This window comes from Empidonax traillii, unplaced genomic scaffold (assembly GCF_003031625.1).
Source record: "Empidonax traillii isolate 1590-97213 ecotype Southwest subspecies unplaced genomic scaffold, ASM303162v1 scaffold104:size2570737, whole genome shotgun sequence".
In the NCBI taxonomy this organism is placed as follows: domain Eukaryota; kingdom Metazoa; phylum Chordata; class Aves; order Passeriformes; family Tyrannidae; genus Empidonax; species Empidonax traillii.
In genome coordinates, this window is record NW_020955297.1 from 1,200,368 (window position 1) to 1,225,977 (window position 25,610).

At 43.2% G+C, this 25,610-nt stretch overlaps 1 long non-coding RNA gene across 1 annotated transcript in view; it reads left to right on the forward strand.

Moving 5' to 3' along the window:
* Nucleotides 1-20,922, forward strand: part of LOC114056827 — a 45,119-nt gene extending 24,197 nt beyond the window's left edge. The window contains exons 3-4 of the long non-coding RNA XR_003571092.1: nucleotides 19,227-19,349; nucleotides 20,833-20,922. This is a non-coding gene — a long non-coding RNA (uncharacterized LOC114056827). The remainder of the gene's footprint in view (nucleotides 1-19,226; nucleotides 19,350-20,832) is intronic.
* Nucleotides 20,923-25,610: the final 4,688 nt, after the last annotated feature.

The following is a 25,610-nucleotide window of genomic DNA, read 5'->3' on the forward strand; positions in this document are numbered from 1 at the left end:
TACCTTGAGGATCTGTTTTACTACAGACAAACAGGGATCAGTAGTCAGGTCTACACAGTGAGATTTGCTAACCTTAGAAAGAGTGATTAAAGTAAGACTTGGAGCACAGTTTGGATAATCTGTATGGTGGGAGAAAGTCTAATGCAATGTTGTGGTCAGACATTACAGAGCAGATTTTAACAGTACTCTCAGGAAGATACTTCTCCTCTTATATCTGTCACTGGGTGCAACTACTGGGTCCTGAGCTTGAGAAGGATACTAAGAACTGAAATAGTCTCAGAGGACTATGAGAAAGCTCAAGGCCTGTTTCTTTCCCATTTAACTGAGAAAGTCTGGAAGATCACAGCCCTGGTAATGAAAACTCAGTTGCCATCTGTAAGTGCTTTTACAGTGAGCAAGGGCTTGCCAAATTGCCCTTCATCCTAGCAGAAGAGAAGGCCAGCAGTGGGCAAAGAATAGAACTGAATAAATTGGTGGTAGAAAGGAGCAGGGGCTTCAGTGGGACCTGGCCCCCGGTACAGCACACCACGGTGACACTGGCTTCTGCTTCACTGCCAATTCTATAATCAGAATGGGGTGTTTTTCTAACAGAGCTGCTGTAGTTCAAAGAGGGATTAATTCAGGGAAGTTTGTGCCGTGCAGTAGGTCAATATAGCTGATCACAACAGACTCTACAGGAAAAAAGACTACCTCTCCATAAATCAAGGCTATGGTTTTGTCCAAATGGTTTGGAAGCAGGCTCTTGTTTACTAATCTGTAAAGTCTTTAAGCAGAAATTTAAATTTTCTTTCTGGAAGCTCTTTAAAATTGATTCCCACAGTAAATCCAGCTTCAGGAAATCCAGGACAATGCCAGTTAATTAATTAAGGCGATTAACAAGTAAACTGGTGCTTCCTTTCACTGTGGGCGAGCAGTTGGCATTTTAGCAAACTTTGCCTCATAATAATAGTAATACTTCTTGGGGCTGTCACACTGTCTTCCCCCACCTCCACCCTTACCCAATTATAATTCTCTTCTTTTGATCTTGGAAAATTTTTTTTTATTATTATTATTTTTTTTAATCTAAAATATACTGCTTGGAGATGACATTTTATGAAATGTTCATTTTAATTATACAGGGATGGTTATCACTGCAGGGATGTTGGCACTGGCTTTCAATGCAAAATCCTCCTTTTCTGCTGATTATATCGAGAAAATCTCTCTGAGCCTTAGGCACCTGAAAATTGTAATGCATCATTGTTCGCTGCTGCGAACAGCAGGGAACAGAAATTAAAGCTGAAGTGAGAGGGCAATGTGGTGGCATCTAAAGTCAGCAGTCTGTGAGGACAGTGGGGAAGCTGGCATGCAGGTGTGCTGCTCCTGGCCCCAGCCAGGGACCAGGACTGCACCCCGTGTGTATACAGGGTGATGGTAGAGCCCACCCCTGGAGGCCAGAGCCATGTGTCCCTCTTCCTTTGTTGGCTGCTAAAAGTGACAGAGGAGAGTGGAGTCATGAAGGTTTTCCATCTGGAGAAGCATGGACACTGGCCAGTGGACTAGCTATCAGCTCATGGCTGTCAATGGCACGGGTGTTTTTGGATGGCCAAGCCTTCAGTGTGCGGTCTAGCAAAGCCTTCATGTGTAGCACCAGCTCCCCACACAGCTGCAGGGCAGTGCAGGACTCTGACTTCTGCTTGGTGCTGACAGCAGCCCCACCAACATGCTCTGGCAGAGATTTGCCTTGCCAGCAGCAGGTTGGTACAGGCCAGATCTGATGCTGGCTAATAGAGTTACTGTCTCAGGTCCAGCAATGAAGGTTTCCTCTTCAAAAGACACACTTGTGACAGAGGTGTTTACGCTGGGCCAGGCTCCTCCCTCCTGCACCTCTAATATGTTTTGAGGCTTTTATCCGTCTCAGTGGGACTGCTGGATAGGAAAGTGCTCCTTGTGCTGTGCCCAGGGCAGATGTGTGAGACCTGCCCCAAGGCACGGGCAGGCAGCTGCAGCTTCCACCTGTCCTGCTGGATGCAAAACATGACCTGTGGTCACTCCTTGGCATAACTTTACTACTACCACCTTATTGAGATTCCCTGTGTCTTAAAATGAACTTTCTCGGTTTCATTCCCTGGGTTTAGATTCGGCCCAGGGTACCCACATTAACATTTCTGCTTTAGTGTACAGCCTCTCTAATAAATCCCACAGCCACAGGGTGTTGTCCTCACACACACTGCAATACGGTCTCACAGTGAACTGAGATTTGAACTTCATGCTGAACAAACATGTGACTAATGGCAGGTCCTTCCCTCAGGACCTTACATTAAATAGATTCCTCTTCAGATTATTAAAACTTCTGGTTTGCAGCTTAGGTGAAGATAGAGCTGAGTAAATTGTGAATGTTTTGAATTTGTAGTAAAGATGAAAAATTGCCTAGGTGGAATGAGCAGTCATAGTTTAGTGGCCAAAAAGAAGTACTCTTTACTCTGAAAAAGTACTTATTTTAGTTCTCGGTGCTTTAATTTTTAAAACTGTCCTGTCTTTTGAAAACCTAGCTCAATATTTAATTTCAAAATGGCATTTTAAAAATTAATGGTGCTGACAGTTTGTTTCCTCTTCAGGGCTAGATGAAAAGGAAAGGGATTGGCAGAAACAACCGATTACAAGTCTTTTTGTCCTTTCATTTCTGCTTTTCAAGAAATTTCATATCCAGAAAAATTAATAGATCTCCACTGAAATAATAACATAAAATGAGGCCTGTCTGTCTAATGCCACCCTGCTGTTTTACTACCATGGAAAAGAAATAATGAATTTCATTCATAAATGCAAGAAGTGAATGTAAGTGCTGGGTATAAGCTGCTGCTTTTGCATCAGGCAACACAGGCAAGCTCAGCTATTAACTGAGCTAAAACTGCACCAAAGGAAGGGATCATTAGAAGATTAGCTGAGACTATTTTATTATTAATGAAAACTAGTTCTAAGTGTTAAAAGGCTCCAAATATCTTCCAAAAAATGGAGCAAGTACCACTTGCCCAGAAGGGAAAAGATCAACTTTAAAACCTTTTTGTCGCAACACAAAAGAACCCTCAATTTCTTGTGCAATAGAATGTTTGGCTAATTGATATATTCAAAGGGCGGGAGGGAGATGGGTAGTGAGGAAGCTGCCTCTGGACCTGAAAGAAGTGAGTGGGGAGCTCATGGCATTGCTGCAGGAGGGAGCTGTCCCAGGCAGGGTGTGGAGCTGGGCCACGGCTCTCAGCCCTCCGGCTCCCACCTGGCAGCTCCTGACACCTTCCCCATCCCAACACACTTTGTGGGGCTCACAGGAGAAACAGGTCTGCAAAAAGGTCCAGTGTGGCAGAGTGCAGCTCCACAGGTCTGAGCGTGAAGGGCAGCAGGGGAGGATGCTGCTGCCCTAAGCAGGGGATTACAGGATCCTTTTATGCTTTCAGGGCAGCATAAGGGGATTGCGTGGGAAGAAGAGCTCTTGCAGTTCAGGATCTCATCCCAAAGCCCTCTGCTGTCAGTAGGAGCATGCAGAAGAGGGGCATAGCTGCCCAACAGCCTTTTCCTCATGCAGTGTGCCCTTTCCTGCAGCTCCACAGCTCCTACAATTCTGGTTTGTTAGAAAACTGAAAAGAACTATTAGCTAACTACCTAGAAAACTAATTAGCCTATTGCGGCACAAATCCTGGCTTTACTGTTAATCTCATTCAAGGAGTCCTCCTGTCCTGGTTTGGCCTGGAGCTTAACACCAGGAGCAGCATGAGCTGGAAGTGTTCAGCACCTTTGAAAAAGAGACCACATGCAGGTAGCCTGCATTAAGGGATCCTGGAAAATAATCCCCTGGCACATTAGCTCATGGATGTGTATGTTGGCAGAGATCAAATCAGCGGTTCATGCTGAGCATCTGAATTCACAACAAAACCCAACTTCTGTGAAATAATGCTGGCTTTTTTAATCCATATTTATTTCCTGCTTTCAGGCGCTTACGTAGGTATTGATCTGATCAATGCGAGTAACTTTTTGGACAAACAGGCTTCTTAAAATGCCTTAAAAGCTTCATTATTAGGATAATGGAACCAAAGTTAAAAACAAATCAAACAATGCACATGTAAAAGGTTTCCCCCAGACAGCTTGAAAATAAATTGAAAACAAATTCAATTAAAATAACAATCAACCTTTTTGTTCCTTCAGCGGTATGATTTCTCTGAGGCAGGTACACAATGATAAGAGATTTCTTTGAAATGCTCAAGATAGCACACCCATAGGCAGTGCTATGACAGATCAAAGCAGTATTTTTGCTAAAGAACAGCATACTACTATTAAGTTTCCACTTTAAGGTCTGAAATGTTTCTTTTTTTTTTTTTTTTTAACTTTTCAGTCCCAGATGCTTTTGCATCTGTTACTGCTCTTTTCTCATGCCTTTTACTCCACTAAGCCAGGCCCCAGATCTTGACCCGAAGGAAATATCTTATCAAAACTTCTTTTTGCATGTAGCATTGTACTTTCCCTGCTCTATATAACTGGTAGTTTTCTTTTTCTCTGCTTACTCTGATACTTTTAGCCTGAAATTTCTTTCTGCCATTAGTCTTTTACACCCCAGCTGTAATGGAACTGTGGTCGTGCTTGGAGCAGCGTGGGGAAGCAGCACAGTCAGAGGCTGGTCTGCCCAACAGGGACTGGTCCTGCCTGGCCAAGGAGCAGTGTGCCAGCAGCACTGGGGCACTGAACAAGCTGCCAGCTCCTATCATGGTCCCCTTGAGGATGTTTTGTCATTGCAAATGGAATTACAAATGGGTTGAGGGTTTCGCTTCTCTGTTATTTGGCATCGTGCTGGTGACCCCACATCTGCAGCATTGTGTGCAAAGGTAAAAATAATGAAGGCAGCTACTGATGAGCTGTTTTTTTTGCAAATGATTGTGCTGTATTTGCTCATAGCAGTAAGGACATCCAGTTTCTTACTGTTTTGTTTGTGCTACAAAGCACTTTGGCCTTGCAGCTACTCTGAAAAAAAAGACACATTTTCTGTTTTAACCAATACCTGGCACTGCAAGAACTATCCTTCTATTATCCATTGATGAGGTGCCCCTTGGGGTTGCATGTGTAGTGTATCCTTGTGAAATAGGAGCCTCTCAGTCAGGCTAGTGATGCTTTGGGTAAATTACAGTGCTATCTATGGAGAGCACATGATACTGTTTGTGGAAGAAACTTGCTGCTTTGGTTCACGCTTTTTGTTGCAAATTTGCTTGATGGCTACTCTTCTCTGCCAAAGTACCTTTTACTCTTGAAGAAGCTGATGGGCTTTCTGTTTTGAAGATCCACTAAAATGAGGTATGAAATACTCCTCTGTCATCTAGGGTGTGTTGGGACATCGTGTTCCCAGTGCTGTAACTGGAATTGACTTGGACTGGTACACTGCATGAGGTGAGTGTTCAGTTCCCTCGATTGTCAGTGCATTGATACGAGAGTATGGACTTACTGTGCTATTTTAGCAGAAGTAAACAGAGGATTAGAGGGATTGGGGACTATATCCTCATCTCCTTGTTCATGCAGAATGATAACATGCTCCAAGAGCACTGTCTCAGACCTTGCCAGGAAAGTGCTATCTGGGACAGTCTTGGATGCTAAGGTAGAGCTCCAGTAGTTTCATGAAAACCAGGCAAGGAGTTGCTGTTTCAGCACTGATTTCAGCATGCAGTTTTGCTTCTTCAGGAATGGTGTTTCACCTGGTGGATCCTGTAGTGGCTGGGTTCGGAGCTACCTCTTGTTTGGCTTGAAATGACAGGGTGGTGGTCAAAGGAAGAATTGATCTTGTTCTGAAAGCAAAGTGTATTCCTTATTATTCCAAGCACAGTCACTTCCACAATCACAGATTGCCTTTTGAGTCATCAGAATTGATTTTCATGCCCACTAATTATTGTCATGTCTGTTCCTTGGAAACCATGAGCAGCGAAGGCGCAGTTCATGGGCATTGAGCTAGTACAGTTTATTCTGAGCTGAGTTAATATCTGGAAGAATATTTGATGTTAAATAGCTGTAGAGGTCTTGCAATGTTGCTTGCTGCTTTGGAAAATAATATGGTTGCAGTTACCATTCTGCTGTTACTTTCCTCTTCACTACGTGATCCAATCAAACTGCAAATCAGCTGGCACCATTTTATACAAGCTCTGTGTTTTATTACTTTTATTGAGGAATACCAATAAAGTGGTAGTTTTAGGATAATTTTGGAAGGTGTTTCCTTTCTGTCAGTTATTGTCAGCATCCTTGTCAGAATAAGAATGTAAGTCTGGGCTGGTGATGGATTTAGAGCTACGTTTGGATATATCAAAGAAGAGCCAGAATATGGCACTGGCAGTGGTAAAAAAGGTCACTGTGCTGCCTTATTCTGTAAAAGCAACCATGTCTGCAGGATATTCTAATCTGGGAGTACCTAGCTACCAGAATAAGTTCTGGTAATGGGAAGATCCTGGTAATTAACCTGGTTGCACTGGTTGAGAATCCAATGGGGATATCATAGTGATAAGTTACATGTAATGTCTGTTTCATAGCAGCAAAGCCAAGGGAAGAAAGACAGTTCTTGTGTTTATTTATCTTTCAGACAAATACAATTTTTTTTCTAAGAGTTTATTTCCACACCTTCGGGAACATTATGCTACTTTCAGTGATTACCAGGCCTTGCTTTTTGAACATGCAGAACACAGGTTTATATGAAATTGATGGGAGCTACAGCTTTGAGCTCTTGTGATTAAAAGATAAACCCAGGCAAGCCAGCTCTTATCAGGATCTTTTCTTTGGATAACCCAAACCTTTGGACAGGTTTGAAAGCTGAACCTGAATCTAAATTTCACAAATAACCTTTACTTTTTCAAGTGCCTGAACCAATGTTCCGGGTCCTGCAAGCCCTGGCTCTGAATATCGTAGTTTCACCCAATCTATGATGATGGGAAAGAATCAGTTTATCTCTACAGAGTCATTCCTGAGTGAAATGGCTGGAAGTTCTTTTTAGCAACATAAAGCACAATTTTAGGTAGGAGACCAAATTATTTCCACAGCCTACTCTGAAAATAATTAACAGAAACAAGGCGTAAATACCGGCTTCTGTGCTCTCTGAAGTAAACAAAATAAGAATTTATGCTATTGACCTTGTGAAGTAACTAACATTTTTCCTGCTCTGCATTAGCTTTTGCTTTCTCCCACAGTTCAACCCCCCCGAGCCTGAGGCCGCATGCAACACCAAAATGTTCAATCTCACATTTGAATAAGCTGAATAAATCCAACCATACTGCTAAACATATGGTAAGTAATAGCATCATTAACAATAGCATAGTGCACATTTGACAACTGAAGGGATTTGGCTGCTTTGTGCCAGAGGAGTGACAGCAGAGAAGCAGGCCTGGCTGCTCCTGCCATCCTGTCCTGTCTTTCACCCTTCCTCTGCCCCTACCTTGATCTTCTTGAAAATTTGAAAGGCTGCCCACCTTCCTGCCTGTGACTTGGGCTCCTTTCCTATACTGCCAGCTCTGAGAGGCTCCATTTCACCTTTAAACGTTGCTGTTTATTCTGCTCGGGGTGACTGCAAAGGTGGGGATGAGAGAGTGGAGAGGAACAAATGCCCTCAGCATCTGTCCAGATCACTCCAGGGTATGCCTTCATCCTGACCCTGTCCATCCATGGCTGAGCACTTCTTGTGGCATTTGAAGCAGACTGTGGGACATACAAGGGATGCCAGAAAGTCCCGGCTCCTGCAGCATGGTCAGGAGCACAGAGAACTGGCACATGATGTGTCCACCACTCCGAAACTAAGAGACCAGCAGCCTGGGGCACGTGGAGGGAATTGTTGGAGTGGTGTATGTTAGTTCTGAACTTGTTCAGAGAAAATCACGTCACTCTGCCTCCACATCCTCCCTGACCTAATCCTGAAGGCACAGGGGCTTTTATGGCAGTCCAGCCCCAGAGGACATGCACAAGATCCTGCCTCTCCTCTGCAAAAAGTGCTCCTGGTGCCATGCTGCTGTAGGATGCAGCCTTGCTGAAGGGTTTGTGGAGTGCCTTGCCCCCAGCACCTCGTTCCTCAGATGTTAGTAGGGATTGGCAGCCACTCTTTGGTTGGATTCTTTCTGCTCTTGCTGCAGTCACTGGCAGAACCTCTTAACACCTCCCCTGCCTTCCCTGCTGCTCTTCTTTCCTGCCCTGCTCCATCTTTGCTTCCCCTCCAAGTTCTCCTTGACTTGCTGTTTCTCATTTCTCTCTCTCTCTTTACCAGATTTGAAATCCATAAATGCATAAATCCCAACCCCTGCCCATCTGAGAGCTAGAGCCACTAGGAGTTACCCCAGTTCTCCCAGAAAGATCAGACTCTTTCCTTCTGCCCCTCCAAGGGCTTCTGACACAGGCAAATGTCACTCCCCATCACCCCAAGGCCTCAGTAGCAGGGTGCCTTGTGCATTTTTTTCTGAAATGGTTTTATTTTGTATCTTTGTGTTGTTGCTGGTCTGGTGCCTCATGAAAACACCCACAGCCATATAAAACTCTTTTTGATATTCAGCTTTTCAAATTCTTTTAGACTCCTACCCATGGAAACAGCAGATGGCTTCTGACCAAAAAGTCACTCCATCAATATAATGCTTAATGCTAGGGGATAAGTGTTAAGACTGCTGCTTTACTATGCATCCTGGATACATAAAAACAGTTCACTTTATCATCTCTGAGCTCCCTTCACTTGCCACCTGTTATTCTCCTCCTGTGGATCAGCGCGCTCCCAGATAATATCTTTCTCCCAGTGGTGTGATGGGCAGTGCTTGCTGCTCACCCACTGCCTGAGCTGGCTTTAAGCTGAGCAGCAGAGGCTTCTGCCAATGCTTCCTACAGCAAGAAGTTCTCCCCAAAAATTTGTCTGGCAATATTCATATCCCAAACTTCTGGTTTAAAAACCATCCGTGAGTGTTATAAATGCATCACCAGCTCACACTGTCCCTCTGTTTTGGCGCTGTTCTCAACCTCTGCTAGCTGCTGGGTTAATAAAAACACCTCCATAAATGACATTCTTTCACTTCTTTATTTTCAGTAGGAATGCTTTTTACATAAATGAGCGTCCCACTGCTGCATTTGCAATCCAGATGTTGGTGCTTTATGTCAATGAAAAAGGACCTCAAAGTGAATTGCCTATAAGGTGATGATATGTTAAAAAGTATAAACAAACCCAGGAAGTCAGTTCCTGTATTTTGCACTGCCTGAGCTCTTAGAAATGCAGGAAGAGAATAAAGCATAATAAAAAGAGAAGTTAAATGCAAATGTGTAATGGATTTTTTTTGCTTGAATCATTGAATATGCTTTGAATAATAATTAAGACCAGGACTTTTTCTTATTTTTCCAAAGTTAGAGGTTTTAAACAGATTGTTTCAATGCAAATCCATGTCATGCTGCTGGGGAAAGATGCAATATATTTTATCCATCTAACTCCCCCTTGTTTTTAAAGGAGTATGAGTGTGTAAGGAGCAGGGAGACATACTACCCACCTACACTGGGAAAACCAGGCACTGGAAGATGTGTTTGGATGTGCCTCAGGTCTGTTTTGACCATATAGTCTACCGTGAGTATATATGAGAAGCCAGAGAAAAGAGAAGGTAGTGGAAGAAAGTTACTACAGCAGCTAAGAAGTACTGATGCTGTGGGCTGAAAATAAAACCAAGATTTATCTGCCAACAAGAAACAATGCTTTAACCAAAGGGGACAGTCGGAACATGGGTTGTTGTGGTAGGGTTGTGATTTTCAGGGAGTGAGGAAGCGCTGACTGCACTTCGGGAGCATCAGCAGAGGTGTGTGCACTTGCACAGGAGCTGTGAAAAATGGTGTGTGCAAGGAGGGTTTGTGTGCAGTCCCTTCTGTCTGTGAAGCCGCAGTTTGAATCCCAGTGCTGCCAGAAGGATAGCGCTTGTTTTAGGAAGACACACCACTTGCTCCCTGCGCTTGGCTTTGGCTGACTTGATGGATTTAATGCCCGAGTGCCAGGCGTCAGGATGCCTCCAATTTATTGCTCACACTGAATGTTCTTCAGCCCTCACCCTGCCCTTGTCCCTTGTGCGGGAGCCCAGCAGATGGAGCAGTGCTCCTGCTCAGAGGATGCTGGAGGGGGGGGGTGTGTTTCGGTGCGGGGGGAGCGGGGCCGGATCCGGAGCAGCGCTATGAAAGTCAATGGAGTTGAGCCGATCGGCCCCTGTGCATCTATAAAAGAACAGAATAAAAGCTTCAGTATAAAAAAATATATGTGAGATTCCCATTTTCCATGAGGGGAGTGCTCCGTAATGTATATGTCTGATTAACTGAACAGTTTATATAGAAATACCTTATATTTTCCAAACTTTATGTGCTCTACAGTAGATTGTTTTTACCTGAGCTTTAATTTACAGTTAAAACTGAGAGAAGGGCATAACAGAATAATCCTTTTGATCACATTGCTATTTTATGATAACTATATACTTTATTATTTTTAATAAAACACTAGTAGCTGCTGTTAGCAGTATTCCCACAGCAGCAGCCATGAGTGATGGCACAAACAAGAACAGAGAACCCTTTTCCATCTCTTTTTTTTTTCTTTCTTAATAAATAATTGAAGGAGAAAACGAGAAAAATATGGTGTAGGATCCAAACAATAAACAAAAATCAGGGTCATAAAGCAGGGCACATGCTTTCTTCTCCTTTAAACCTAGCTACCCATATTTTTTTCTTGCTGTGACAGGAAAATGTACTCAACTCTTTTTGTAGTGAATTGTATCTTCGAAAAACATTTTTATATATGGCAGTGCTGAGCGGAGTAACATGTTTAATGGCATATTTTCATCTGTGTTACTAAGACAGCTCTCCTGCCATGCAAAGCACAGCCCTGCTCCAATTATGTGCTCATGGCTGTGCCTGCCCTGAACTACCTGCTGCTCATCGGAATGGTTTTTGCACCCAGGTAAGTCTGGAATAAAGGAGATAAGCATTTGACCCCTGCAAACTAATGGGAATCTAGCCCTTGGTAGGTTTTCTCGTCTCTCTCTTAACTTCACAGGTGGGTTAATAGCATCATCTTCCAGATGACTCTGGACACTGTGCCTTGCTGTATCTGTGCATCTTCTCACTTCACAGGCTTCCTCTTTCTGATACCTGTCCTTTGGACATCTAATTTTCCCCTCTGACTCTGCACTGCTGTGATCTCCCTCTGCGGCGTCTTGCTGTCAGTTTGTCTGTCTCTGGGTACAAGACACCCCGTGTTCAATGGTAGCATTGCTGGCTTTCAAAAGCATTAGAGGTTTTTAGCTGCAAAGCAGACCTAATGGGAATGTAAATAGCTTCCCCTGAACACAGGTATTTTACATTAGTGAGGCATGTCTGTTTGGCAGGTTTCCCTCCATTACAGGAGGACTGAATTTGGCTTCTGTTCAACCATCCTACCTCGTTACACAAGGTAAGCAGTAGAATTGAGCTTTGGGTTGCTGTGTTAACCATCCTTTATGTGCTTCATTCACTTGGTGTCTGCATTTCTAGTTTTGTGCCTGGAGCAGGTAAAAACAGTGGCCACTATCACATCATTTCAACTCTATTTAAAAACTAATGGGAACTGCTACAAAATCTTAGCTAACAAATAGATTTAAACTTCAGTTTGACCTCCTTAGCCAAGAAAAACAAAAGAAGGGATTAGTTTTCTTTCTGTGAGCACATCAAGGGGCAAAAGCACAGGCGGGTGGGGAAGAGCTGTTTCAGCTGAGGATAATGCTAGCAGGAGAACAAAGAGATCTAGATTAGTCATGAATTAATTTAGGATGCCAGAAGCTTCTTCATGTCTGGTCAGGGCAATTCTGGGACAATGGAGCAGTAGGAGCATTAGCAAAACCCAAAGCTGGCTTTTCAAAGGAACATCCTCAGGGTGTGAGAGAGATTATGGGGGTGAGTCCTGCAGGAGCCTGGACTCGATGCCCAAGGAGTCCTTCACAGTCCACTCTTGCTTATTCCTGTGTTAAAACCATTTAATGCTCCAGTTGGAATTTCTCTGAGGTGCAGAAAAAAGCATTTCTTGTGGTTGCATTGCTTGGGAAGAGCTACTGCTGAGCTGGGAGGAGTAACTTGCAGGCTCTCTGCCTGTTGCTGTTTCAAGGCTCTTGGCAGCTGGGTTGAGCTCATGTCTCTGCTGCATCTGGTTCCACCACTGCCTGCTTTGAACCCTTTTTTGCCTTTCTGTCAGGCCTCTGTTCCTGATTTTGAAAGGCACTTTTTATCTGTCCTAGCCTCTCTCAGTGAAAACCTTACCCTATATCCTTCTGCTCTCCAGTCCCTTAGCTCCATCCACACGCTCATCTGCCATTCACCTTCCCAGGACCATCTCTATCTGTAACCTCCAGGCATCTCATTTGGACCCAGAGCTCCACTCTTTAACAGCTGCTCCTCTTCAGAGTTTCACCTGAGTCTGAGCACAGGACACACAGCTGGAGTGACTCCAGTTGCCTTCCTCCCCCTGTGCTCTGTGCCCCAGGCTCTGCATCTCCTTTCCCACTGCTTGGACATCTTATGCCTGCTCTCAGCAGGATTTTGTGGAGGTTAGAGCCAAACTTCCAAATGTGCCTGGTGGACTGTAGCATTTTGACGTGGTTTACCACTTGGGTCAGTGCTGGTGGCACTTGCACTGAGTGCAGTGGGATTCTGGGTGTTTTGTTCAGAGCAGTTCTCTGTAGTGTGCTGTGGGGTCGGAGTTCGGTGCTCAGGTGAAAGGGACACTTCTTACAGATTTCCTGTGACTGTGCCAGTGTGGCTCACTGCAGAGAGAGGCTGTCATGCCCGTCAGGGTGAACATATCTGTGGAAGTCTGTGGGCCTGCAATACCCTGGGACACATTCTCACCAGCCCAGGGAACAGTGATGGCACTATGCAAGGCAAACAGGGGCTGTATGCTGTAAGTCATGCAGCAGTTCAGCATGCATTGTGGCACTGTATTCCAGCTTTGTGCTCCTAAATGGGGGGCTAATCTATCTGATCCATGTGCTGTCAAATTGAAGTCCAAAGCTGCCTTTTGGATTCAGGTCTTTCACAAGGAGCAGCCTGAGTGACAGCTAGAGGAAAGAATACAGAGATGTGAATTTCCTACACTATAACTCTTAAAGACTAAAATAGTTGGTATTCATAGTTTAGCTCAGCTTTTGGCAGGGCACTCTGAAATCAAAAGTTGCACAAAGGAGAAACCATGTGTGCTCAGATACACTAGGTCTTTTTTTATTGTTATTGTACTAACTCTTCATTTCTAAGTAGCTCCATGCCAGATGCATGCCGTTTCTATCCTACCTGACAACAGAATTTTAAATTATGAAAACACTTTTTGTCTGAACCCTGGCTAAAGGACATCTAAAGCTCTGTGAATATTGCTGGTCTCCCAGAAACATAGTCAATAAACTTCTGGCATTTTGCAAGTACCACAAGATAATATTTTACTTGATTATGAAGTTTATGCACCTTGCATTTAGTACTAATACCTCAGAGGAAAAAAAAGTACATTTTTAGCATTTCGTTTACATAATGGCTGAAGTGAGAATTTGTTCCTTGTTGAATAGGTACCCTGAGGGTCCTTTGATTTGCTGTGGAGCTCTGTATGGCAAGGAGTTATGGAACTTGGTTATTTTCTGGCTTGTCACTCAAACCCCATTGACTTGGCACCTGCAGATTAGGAGGCCTCATGCATTTGACTGTAGTGTTGCTGATTAGCCAACCATGAAGCACAGAGAGGAACTTGTGACTTCAAGGTGAGTTTAAAGGAAGGCTGTGGACAACAGTGCATTTGGGAGAGGGATGCTGGTGCATTCTGCCTCTGCCAGGAGCAGAGGGGGACAGCTGGCATGACCTGCCCTGTGTTGACGTGGGGATGCTCTGTGTGTGCCCAGGCTCCTGCTGCCCTCTGGGCATCACTGAAATATTCTGAGCCCACAAAATGGGGTGGGCACTGAGCAGGTGAAAATAAGTGTTTCCTGATCTTGTCTTAGAGCACAGGGAGGGAGTTTCTCCACCATACAAGGCAGCACAGCAAGCCTGTGAGCCCTGGAGCCAGAAGCCGTTTAGTGCAGCAGCTGTCAGTGCAAGATCCCAGCAAGGTTGATGTTGATGGCCAGGGCATGTTCCTCAGCTATCACATACCCACTGGGGCTGTCCAGTGTGGCAGAGGGAGCTCTTGTTGGAAATGTAAATCTCAAAACACTGTCTTCTACTGCTTGGTGCAATAAGCTGATCACAAAACCATCCTTACCCTACAACTTGCATCAACAACTACTTCCAGCAAGGGAACAGTGGGCCCAATTTGTTAACCCATGTGCAAAGAAACATTCCCATACATTTATTCAAGAATTTTTGCTATGTAAAGGAATGCAATATCTGAATAATTAATTTTTAGTATTACACTCACAGTTTGACACTTGCAAGCCTAAAGAAGGGGGAACATGTGTTGTGGTGACATAAAGGGTAAGAAATGAAAATTAAGTAGATACATACATTTCAAGAGAGTTTGTTAAACTGCGTTTAACCTAAGTGTGAACAATCATTCAGAATTAGCAAACTCTTCATTTGCTATAATTTACTTTGAAAGTGGATTAAGGTAAATTGAATTAAGGCCTCTTTAATTTTAAATAGAAACATCTACATAGTGATGCAATTCAACTAATAAGTTCTGAGAGTATATTTGAATAACATATCCGGACCGAAGAAAAGGGCTATGGGGCAATTGCTTAATTTGAGGAATCCTCTTAAGGTGGGCACTTGAAAGTATTAGCTCATTTCAGAGATGCAGGAAAATGTTTTTGGAACAGCTTCCCGCTGTCCTGAGCCGTGCAAGGGCTCTCAGACACCATCTGCAAAACCTTTCCGACCAGCTCATGCTCCTCCAGCTGTGGATCTCTGCAGCTTTCTGAGCTGCTTGGCTCTCTGATCCTTTCCTTAGTGAGGACTAATGCACCAAGTGCTGTCAGTTCATGGGGCTCTAACATGAAAAGCAGATAGAAACTCAGAGAAGTTTGATAAGAAGGCTGGTAAGAAATATTTTAAACCTCCACCAAATTCTGTATGACTGAAAATGTCAGGTGATTATCGTTAACCCTCTCTGGTTCCAGAGGACAGAGTAGATGATTGCTTCTTTTAGTTAAAACTTTCTGTGCATTCCAGCCCAAGAAGGAACATACAGGTGCAGTGTCTCTACTGCTGTAAACTGGTATATTCTTCCCTCCCCCTCCCCAAAGACTACACTTGTCTTAATTTCCTCTCAATTACACGCAGGCATTAACTAATACAGACTAACTACGGTCGGAAATAATTATTGCTATCTGTTCCCTTTGTAAATATAACTCCAGCATTGAGTTAGAAGAATAATGGCATATTTACAGAAGGCAGCTAATTAAATCGAGCTTCAATTGCTTTCAGTTTGCCAGAAGGAGCCATTTTCACAGCAAAAAATGTGTGCAAGCCTGCATGCTTACCAGGAACAACTTGGTATAACATAATTCAGAGTTCCCAAGACAAAAATTCAGTTCAAGACAAATTTACACTGGCAATAAAAATCTCATTAAGGAAGATATGAAGATGTCTCTACTACACCACGACAGTTAAAAGAGGTTATCATTTTTTCAGTTTATTTAAGGAACAGTATATATTTCATTGTTCCAGAGCAGCTGTAATTGCAAGTGTCTTTCAAACACTGCTTGCAGTGATGCATTTGTCTTATGACTGTAACTTCAGAACCACCATTAGGACAGGAGAAGACGCTGGAGTTTCAAAGCTTTTCAGTGCTCTAGTTCAGTTTTTCCCTATTTCTCCAACTCTACCTCCTGGGAAGTCTCTCTCCCCACTATTATTCAGCCACCTGCAAAAATTCATGGTCACAACTTGTCTCCAAGTGTTTGCACCCTCTTTTGTTCCTTTGAGATGTTTAGCTAAAACCATTCATGATAATTACAGAGCAGCAGTCCTTCAGCAAATCAGAGTTTGAAAGACCCATTCTTGTTGAAGCCAGTTGTTACCAGTCCCCAGGGCCTTTTCTGTTCTGCAAAAACAAAAACAAGGGGATTGTTTCAGAGTGGTTTTTTCCTCCACAACAAAGAATGTGTCTGTATTGTTCCACTGTTCGGATGGAGAAGCCTGGCCCACTGATTGTTATTTACAGTTTTCCTTGCAATAGTTCACTGCATTGCAGGATGGAAAGCTAATTTTTCTCTCCTGTCTGCATATCATTCCTGAATTTGTTTTTATCTGTTGGAAGTAACGATTTGGCAGATATCAGCACTTTTCCATGTTTAATTAATTCATTTAATTTTGTAGTAAATGACAATAATGGGGCTTAATTTTGCTATTTATGTATTGATTGGTAATTATGGAGATAGCAGGAGATTTGGCTATACAAAGCAAAATTAAGTGACCTCTCCATGAGGATGGCTTGGCATGTCTCCTTCACTTGTATGGAAGTGGAGATGGCATGGAAGCAAAGGTTGCTGAGCTGTGTTTAGGTCACAGGAAGGTAAAATGTGGAAATTTGTCATGTAAAACTGTATTATATGAATAGAAACTAGTACCGAGAGTGAAACAAAACCTGCTCTGCAAAGACTGTTCTGACCAACTCATTTCCTGATACAATAGTGCTTTATTTAATAGGAGTTGGGTACTGTGAAGTTTCAAATGGCTGAGGAGCATGGGGGAATTCAGATAAATGGATTATAGGGAGTGTCTGAGCTTGAAGTTGGGGCTGAGGATGCCTGGCTTTAATTTCTGTTTCTGCCACAGAAGACTTCTGTGCACTTCAGCAAGTTTCTTGGTTTTTTTTCCCACTGTACCATTAAATTTATAATATTTTTGATCTACTTTGCCTAGTTTGAGTGCCAATGATTTGTGAAAGGATTTATCATTGAAAGGGTGTAACAAGGCAGGTCTGGCTCCTGTTGGAGCTTCTGAAACTGAGGTGGCAAATAAAACACAAGACATGCACCAGCAGCTGGGGCTCATGGTTGTCTCTAGTGATCCAGGACCTGGTGGGCCAGAGATGCTGTGGGTGAGCTCTCCCCATCCTGGCTCTGCTGGTGAGTTGGCTTTGAAAAAATCTGGACTGAATGAGCAACGTGGGCTGAGCTGCACCTTCCTCTTGGAGTGGCTCTGCTATCACTGCTGTGAGTTTGCAGTGCTGGTTTGGCCTCCCCTGGCTGATGCTGATGCCAGTCCCCCACACAGATGTTTGGTTGGGTGCCTTCAATTGGGCCAGGGCTCTGGGATGAGACACAGTGGGCTGAACCCAGCAAGAGAAAAGAGCTTTTGTTACCCTCTGTCAGAAGCCCTGCATGTGTTTCCAGGGAGTGGGACAAGCTACACCAACTTCTTTGAATTTAGCCTGAAAATCTAATTTCAAAGGCAACCGCTTGCAAATTTCCAACTATCTTTTAGTCTTAGTGTTGAAAGCCCCTTGCATTCCCCCAGTGGCAATGCTCAGCAGCCCTTGAAATTATTTCCAGCATGTATTTTAAGTTTCCAAAGAAGAAAGCACAGGGAAAAAAACCCCAGAATCTAGATTCTCCTCAGTGATGTTGCATCAATACTTGGCTGATCTGTATAATGCGAAGCACAGCGGAGCAGAGCTGAGCTACCAGTTGCTAGCTAACAAGAGGATTAGATTCGCCTGCAGATGGGCTGGCATAACTTAAGCAAGAGGGCAAATGTGTAGTAAAGTCAAACTCGGACTCTGGGTGAAGGTGGTACAGGTTTTTCTCCTAAGAGCATCTGCCTCACAAACAGTGGGCAGGAAAGCAAAGTAAAAGCAGTTTGGCTGGGGCTTGAGGAGCGTTTTGCAGTGAGTCGGTGCACTTTGCTTGGTGTTTGTTGCTGCAACTAATTGTATTTACGTTCCTGGCCAGCCCAAGTGCGGTGGGGTTTAAATGTGATAAACAATTCAAATCAAAATATAGTCACAAACTCTCAAGTACGGTCTGTTTAACAAATAGCGTCCTCCAAGGTGGGCTGGAGAACAGGGAAACCAAACAAATTGACAGCAAAGAGTTTTCAAAGCCAAGAAATAGCATAGCAGTGCTTTTCCCCATTGGTCTGGGGAGGGGTAGAGATGAGAACCCAGCCTCTGGGTGTGGGGAGGTAAGTGCTGTGGTCACCCAGGGAAACCTCAGCAGTACTGGTGTGGTCCTGAATTTCTTGAAGTTCCTTTGAGGCTTTCTCATTAAGTAAAGATGATTTGAAAAGAATGTAGCTGTTTCAGAGAGATCTTTGTCAATGGTTTTGATAGGCTGGAGAACAAATTATCCAATCATACTTTTAAATGTTTACATTTAATGGCAGTTTAAAATCTGTTACTGTTGGAATAAAAAGTGTTGGCATGCCACTGTAAAAGATTAACAAATTTTCCATCATTTTAAATACAGAACAGAAATGTTTGCTGTTTATTTCTGAATTTCCTGCAAGATGTCTGACAATTTTTCCATCCTCGTGGAATTTGCAACCTAGGGTTTAATACCATGTTATTATATTAAATTTCCATATTTTTATTATTCTACAAGTCTTAGAATTTACATTGATAATTTTAAGTTCCTTTTTCATATTGTCTATTCTTCCTTGCTGGTAATATCTGTTCCTTGTTATCATAGCTATGAATCTTCTATTTGTGATTGAATTTTAAAAATTATTTTAACAGCTCTCATTTTAATTGGATATTTTTCCTTTTTAACTAAAGAAACATTCTTTCGTGGTTGAAGGGGATTTTGTTTGGTTTTTTTGTTTGTTTGTTTTCCTTATCTCCTGATTATTATTCACTGACATTTTATTTTCCTCAAAAGCATTTTCAGTTTCTGTTTTGGCTTGATGGTTTTCCACAGTACCAGCAGTCAGCATTAATGGTCAAGCTTGTATCTGCAGAGAAGGATGAAATGTGGTCATGATTACTAGTAGTGAATCCATCATGAATATTTAGGTTGGTGATTCGTTCTCTTTATCTATTTTTTCATCCAGGGAGATTGACTGCTGAACCACCTCAATGCAACTGGTGTATTTTTTTTCTGTTAGAAAAATATCAGTTTCTAAAGTATTTCCTGAAGTTGAGCCCCTGTGGTAATGTAACTTCTTCCACATATCACAGTTGATGTATTTCAGTAGGTCTGGAGGGGTCTCAGAGTGACAGCTCTTGATGCACCATGGTAGCATCCCATACTAACTGGGTCTTAAATTTATAGAAAAGTCTCTAATTCTGTTTTCTTCATGTTTAGGAAACAAATACAGCAGCTGGAGTCAGGACAGAGCAGGAATTACAGCCATGGGTGGTGCAAAGTCAGTAAAGGAGCAGTGAAAGCTGCTGACTTGGGAAGGGCCAGCTCTACAGGAACACAAAGGTGCTTGAGCTAATTTCTGCTGTGTGGGCAAATCACCCTCATGGGTTGGCAGGTGGAAGATGGACATCTCAGACCATCAGCCCTCCTAGAGGAATGAGCAGAGGCTGAAGCTTCAAGTACCCAAACATATTAAGCTGAGATTAAGGACATTGCTACTTAATGGGGTCAGATTTTGGGTGTGGGGAGCACAGGGGACAGTTCAGTGCTGCTGTGTTGCAACACCCGTGATTTAAGGAGCTGCTTCCTGGAGCTGTGTAAACTGGTTTAAACGGGGGGGGATTGGTCAACTGTAAGAGCTCGTGGTGGTAGAAATGAGAGAGGAAATCATAATTGCAAATAGCAGGTGAAAGCAATTGAAATTAATTAGTACTGCAGTGTGAGGTGAAGTTGCAGAAAGCTGCACACAGTGCTGTGTGAAACTACCTGCTGATTATCACAATGTCTTTGTTCGCCCACAATTCCTTGAGGCAAACTGTGGCACCTTCACTTGAGGAGTGGAAGGAACAATTGGATTTTGGCCTCAGAGAGAAATCCTTGTTACTTGAGCAAGTAAAACATCCATGCTACTTATTCTATGCTTTTCATGTGCTTATTGGCTGTTACTTTAGCATTTTACAAGTGAGGCCAAAAAGATATGACATTATTTTTTCTTTTCACATTTTTTTCCTATAAATTTATTCTTCGTGTCCCTGCAGAAACCAAGTTTCCCCCCTATTGTTCTTGTTACTGGCATTATACATAGATAAAGCAATTTAAGGGAGTATTTCTCCTAGTTAGGCAGAGCAGACATACAATATACCATAGGCACATCTGTCAACACGATGCCCCTGCCTGTCTTTATTTTCTCAGTTTGCTTGTGGTCCATTTAAAATTAGATTACGACTGATTGGTTCCTGCATTCAAACGACTTTGCACAATGCTCCATCCATGGGCATATAAAACAAAGCTGAGGCGACTGGAAAGCCTGAGGGATCAATTCCAAATATCACTCTGTAATAAAAACTGTATTTCCTTAATTTTTTTATTGATTCAGCACTCATTCTCCTGTAATGCTGCTGTGGTAATATTAAAACTCAGTGACTGACAGTGGCATCCCATAGAAGTAATTTGAATAGCAGTACCAGGGAAGAGGGAGGGCTTTGCTTTTGCAACAATTTTCCTCAAACTGGCCCAGAGGAACTCCCTTGCAGGGAATAGACTGTGCACCTTCTTCCCTTTGAAATATATCATCTGTATTCCTCCCAGCCCTGCACCATACCTGCTGTTGGCACTGCTGGGTGCAAGCCTTTAAAAGCAAGTATGAATATTTGGGTTGTAGGTGGGAACAGCTTATTTGTGTACAGCACAGAACTGATGTTTGTTCTAATGCAAACCCCAGACTATTCTTCTTGTAATCCATGATACAAAACAAATGAAAAGCGCATTCCTGTGAAATTGAAGACATTTGGCTAATTAATAGTCACAAAATGTGTGCCTCTTTCAGCTGGAAGTTAGACAGGACCTCATGAGGTTTACATTCACAGAGCCAGTCAGTGAAGTGTGAGCAGGGCATGTGAGTCTCAGAAAATGCCAGGGAGTCCTTGCTTGCCCATGGAAAATAGGATGGAGATTTTGCTACATGCTGTGAACCTCCAAGGTCTGGAGCACTGTGCTAATGAGAGGTGTTTCTCAGTCTCCACCATAGTTGGGGAAGCAAGGTATTCACAGCACTCCAGCTTGGGTTTCTGCTTCCTGCTGGCACTCACAAATAAAGGAGAATGCTCAAAATTAAATGACACTTGAAAATAGATATATAGGAACTCCAGAGGTTGCTGGATGGTTTCTGTGTCAAGACAAGTTAGTTCCCAATCTGCTCTCATAAGCATCACAGAGCCATACAAAAGACATGCCCAGAGGCTGTTTCTGGACTGGGGATATTTTAATGGAAATAGTCTCCTGTAGGAGATCCCCAAGGTCTGGCAGAGACAATATTTCGTGTTGGGATAGGCATAATCTCCAAGATGTTTGTGGCCCAAAACTTGGAATTGAAAAACCAGGGAAAGTATGATCAAAACTATCCCAGTTGAGATGGGCTAACCAGAATGATTCACAGAAGCAAAACTGAGTAATGGAATGCTTGAAGCAACCTAAAACTGGTGGCAATTTGTGAAAGAGGACTGTGGCTAAGCTTTTGTGGGACTGGGTGCTAGGAGCAAAGCCAAAGGCCTTCTCCCTTGGCTTAGCCAGATTAAAAAGCAAATTGAACCCACCCCTGAACAAAGAATCATAGAAGAAGCTGAGGTCTGCTCCAAACCCAGCACCTCTGCACCCAAGAGATTAAGTGACACCCTCTTTGACATTAAGTGGTTGTTTCATTGCTCTGCAAACTCTGTGCTTGTTGTTGATATCAGATTCTAATTAAAAGAGTGGAAAAAAGGTGGCTCAGACCTCAACTGAGTGGCACGAATATCCACTTGAGCTGTGGAGAAACACAGGTATGTTTGCTTTGAGGCAGGGTAAGTGGGAGTGAACAGTGCCACAGGCTCAGCCTGGAGCAGCACCTGGAGGGGAGCACAGCTCGCTCCACCTTCTGTCACACCAGGCAAGTCTCTCACCCTGGCCCAGTGAGGGGTGGTCTGTCCCGTCATTGCTTCCCAAAGTAGGGGGCTGTTTCCTCTGGTCTTGTTTTCTGTTGACTGAAGTCAGGCAGTGGTTTTGTTTGGGTGTGATGCTGAATGAATATCGAGTGTGCCTCTAAGATAAAGTCATTATTTAGGAGCTCATTAAAGTGCTGGCCTTGAAAAAATTTCCCACTGCTAATATCCTCTTCCATCACTGTGTCAGGGATTGGAGCTGCTTTAGAGAAAGAGCTGTGTTCTCCACAGCCATTTCCCCCCTCTTACCTGGGGGGCCACTGGGACCAGGGCTGGAATAAAACTTTTAAGCCTAGAGCTAAGAAAGGGCCAGGTTTTAACACAAGATTAAAGTGCTAAGTAACCCCAACGAAACCCCCCAACACCTTAATTTTTAGAAAAGATCCTTAGGCTGTTTTCTCTCTAGTCTTCCCTTTAGTGGGCTTGGGTATTGCTCCCTGCTGTGAAAGCACACTCCTCCCTCTTTCTTGTCTCTTTTCACTTTCTCTCCTCATGCTCCTGAGATTCACCTCTTGCTGTGCCTGCAGGTTTTGCAATGGGGAGGGAGAAAGCGGCACTGCCATTCCCACACCTTGCTGTGTGCTGGGAGAGGGATGGAGCCCCAGGACACACCATGGGGTCCATGGGATCCCATCTGAGCCTGCAGCTTGGGAAGCAGATAGGGCTGCCTGCTTTCAGCTGCTTGAAGGTAACTTCAAAAAGGTCAGAAGGGATTTGCTGGACTTTTGAATCAAGAAATCCCTTCCTTGCAGCCCCGTTGTGGTTTTCTAGGTGGACCCTGTCAGCATTAGTGCTCTGTTGGCGGGTCCCAACCTGCTGCTGTGGGATTCAGGACAGCAAGTGCCTGTGCTGGAGAGCCTGTCCACAGTCCACCTTTCCTCCAGACGGTGTGCAAAGGCCTGCTGGAGCTTAAATAAATACTAATTTGCAGTAATGACATTTAATCCTCTTCAAACCATAACTTACAGTATCAGATTATTATCACAATATCTTATCTGCAGTTCTTAATGCTTTATTGTTATCCCATTACAGGGAGTTCTGCTGCCATTGCATATTGTCTACTTCTCTTACAAATGTTCTACAGAAACCTTATTAATTATTAGTCTCATAAAACACCTGTTAATGTTACCATTTTAATAAATCTCCTCCTTAATTAAATTAGGTCATTCTGATAGTAATCCTCTAATGTCCACTGCCTTTCTGTTCTCATCACAGTCTGATTGTAGAGTGGGAAGCAGCGTTCAATTATAATTGATGTAGGGCATAATTCAGAACCAAATTATAACATATAAAGCCATATGATCATTGAGGAATATAATAGATCTCCACACTAAAGTGTCATTTGGATTGATTAGTGCTGTTTCTAGAGCTTGTTAGAGGTGACAAAAGGCTTAATTCAAATGGATTTTTTTTTTTTTGCTTTGCTTTTTCTCTCTTTTTTTTCTTGAATTCATGTACTCTATTTTTTCCTTGATAGGCAGCATCTACTCTGGTTACTTTGGTACAGCGTTCACAACAACTACTTTCCCATTCCTTCCCACCGTTGTTTCAGTTCTACAGCTGTCCCTTTTAAAATTATTTTGTAAAGACAGACTACATGATGGTTTTATGTAATGATTTAATAAAACCTTTCCTCCTGAGATAGATGCAAGAAATCTTGCTGGTGTATTACTGCTGCTACCCAGGCATGGAAGTGCAGTTATGTATGATACAGCAATGCTAAAGCTATAGGGAAAAAATTAAAAGTATATCAGAATGAGGATCTTACCCTAGCTGGAAAGTTGATTAGCACCAGGAAGGTTTCCCACACTGGGGCAAACATGCTGCTCACTTGGATCCAGGTCAGTTCCTCTCTGCTAGGGAATGTCTCAGGAGAAACCTGTCCTGGACCTTTGCTGGTGCTCACCCAGGTCCTGTTTGCATGTGCTTGCACTCTCAGCCTTGACTGCTTCTTTTCAGTTTTCTGAGCAGAGACAAGACATATTTTATGGGATTAGTGGTGATCTCTTCTCTTGTAGGAAACTCTAGAGCAAAAAGCAGAATTTTCCTCAGACTGTGGTCAGAACCTGACACTCAGCTCTGCAGATCTTTGCTGCTGCTGGGAAAAACTGCTGTTTTACATTGCTTCACTGTTTGCCTCCCCTCCCATCATGCTCATTTGCTTTCCTCATGACAGCTGCATTTATTGCCCTAGAAAGCAATGTAGTAAAATGTTATCTGTTATTTTAATTGATTTTAATATAATTTAGAAGCTCATGTTGTAACAGTTGCTTTTCAGGGTCTCCCCCTTGCCCTGTGCATGCCTGCTTCCTCCCTGCCAGTCTGCCTGCTCTTCTGTGGGCTTTGGTATTCCAGCCCCTGTGGATATTATTGAATGCCCTCCTCAGTAGGATATTGGGTTCTCCTTGCCCCATTTCATGAGTTGGATCCCATCTCTCCCCAGTAATCCTCGTTTTTCAAAGAGGATCCCAGGGCTGTAATTTCTGAATCATTTGTGAATCACCCAAAGGATGCTGTAGCTACTTTGTATGGGACCTAATCCTTAAAAAAAAAATAATTTGCATTCCTACTTTTAAAACTGAATTACATACCAAAAAAGTTTTGGAGAGAAAAAGCTGCAAGCTTTATTTGGATGATATTGTAATGAAGTATTTTGACTTTTTAAAAATGAAACATTTGGGTGTGTTTGGATTATTTGCCTCATGTTTCCCAACAGTGGAAGTATTGTATTATTTTTTTTTCCCCCACATTTGCTCATAACTTGCTGAAATTGTGTTATTTTGATTCCTTCTGCAGTATTAGCTGTGGTTGCTCATTTGCTCAGTTCCAGATCCATCAGATTGGGGGTTTCCATTTCTACCCCATGTTTTATCCACACTATTTATGATATGGATACAGACAAGGAGCACTACAATCTCAAGCCATTTGAAACAAAAAAATAAGTGGGAATCTGTGGAAAGGAGCTGTGGAATTTGGACTCTGACTGAATTGCAACTCATCCTCTAGCATTTTTCTACCTCCTGAACTGCAGCTGTTGTTTGTTGTGGGCCTGCAGGAATTTTTAAGGAGCAGATTCTGCAACCGAGGCTTGAAATGAGGCATTGGCTCCTGGTGCACACGGTGGATCTTCCTGTGGGAAAGGATGAGGCCTGTTCCTCTGTCCCCTCCCGGGCACCCAGGCGGAAGATGCCCCATTCACTTGTGCACAATGTGATAATTGAGAGGGAGTTTCCTGGAGCTGAATGGTGCCTGCCCAGGGTCAGCAGCTGCTCTTCCATCTTGCCTTCCTCTGACGTCCCATATGAACTCCTGGCATCGGATGTTCGAGGGAGTCCTCCAAGATGATGAGCCTTTTCGTTGCTAAGAGATGACTTCTGGAGGAGCAACAGTCATTAATTTGTTGGGAGTGTATGCGGAAATGTGAGGTAAGGTAGTTTGAAAATATTTCTGCTTTTTTTTTTTTGCATTAGCTACAGAGGGAAATTATCCTGAAATCTGTTATCCTTGGATCTTGGTTGTTCCAATGAATTGCTCAGATGTTTCACTGCAACTGTGCATAAGTATTGGCGTCCTCTCTCTCTCTCTTTTGGGGTGCATTTAACCCATACAAAGTGTGGCAGAGCCCAGC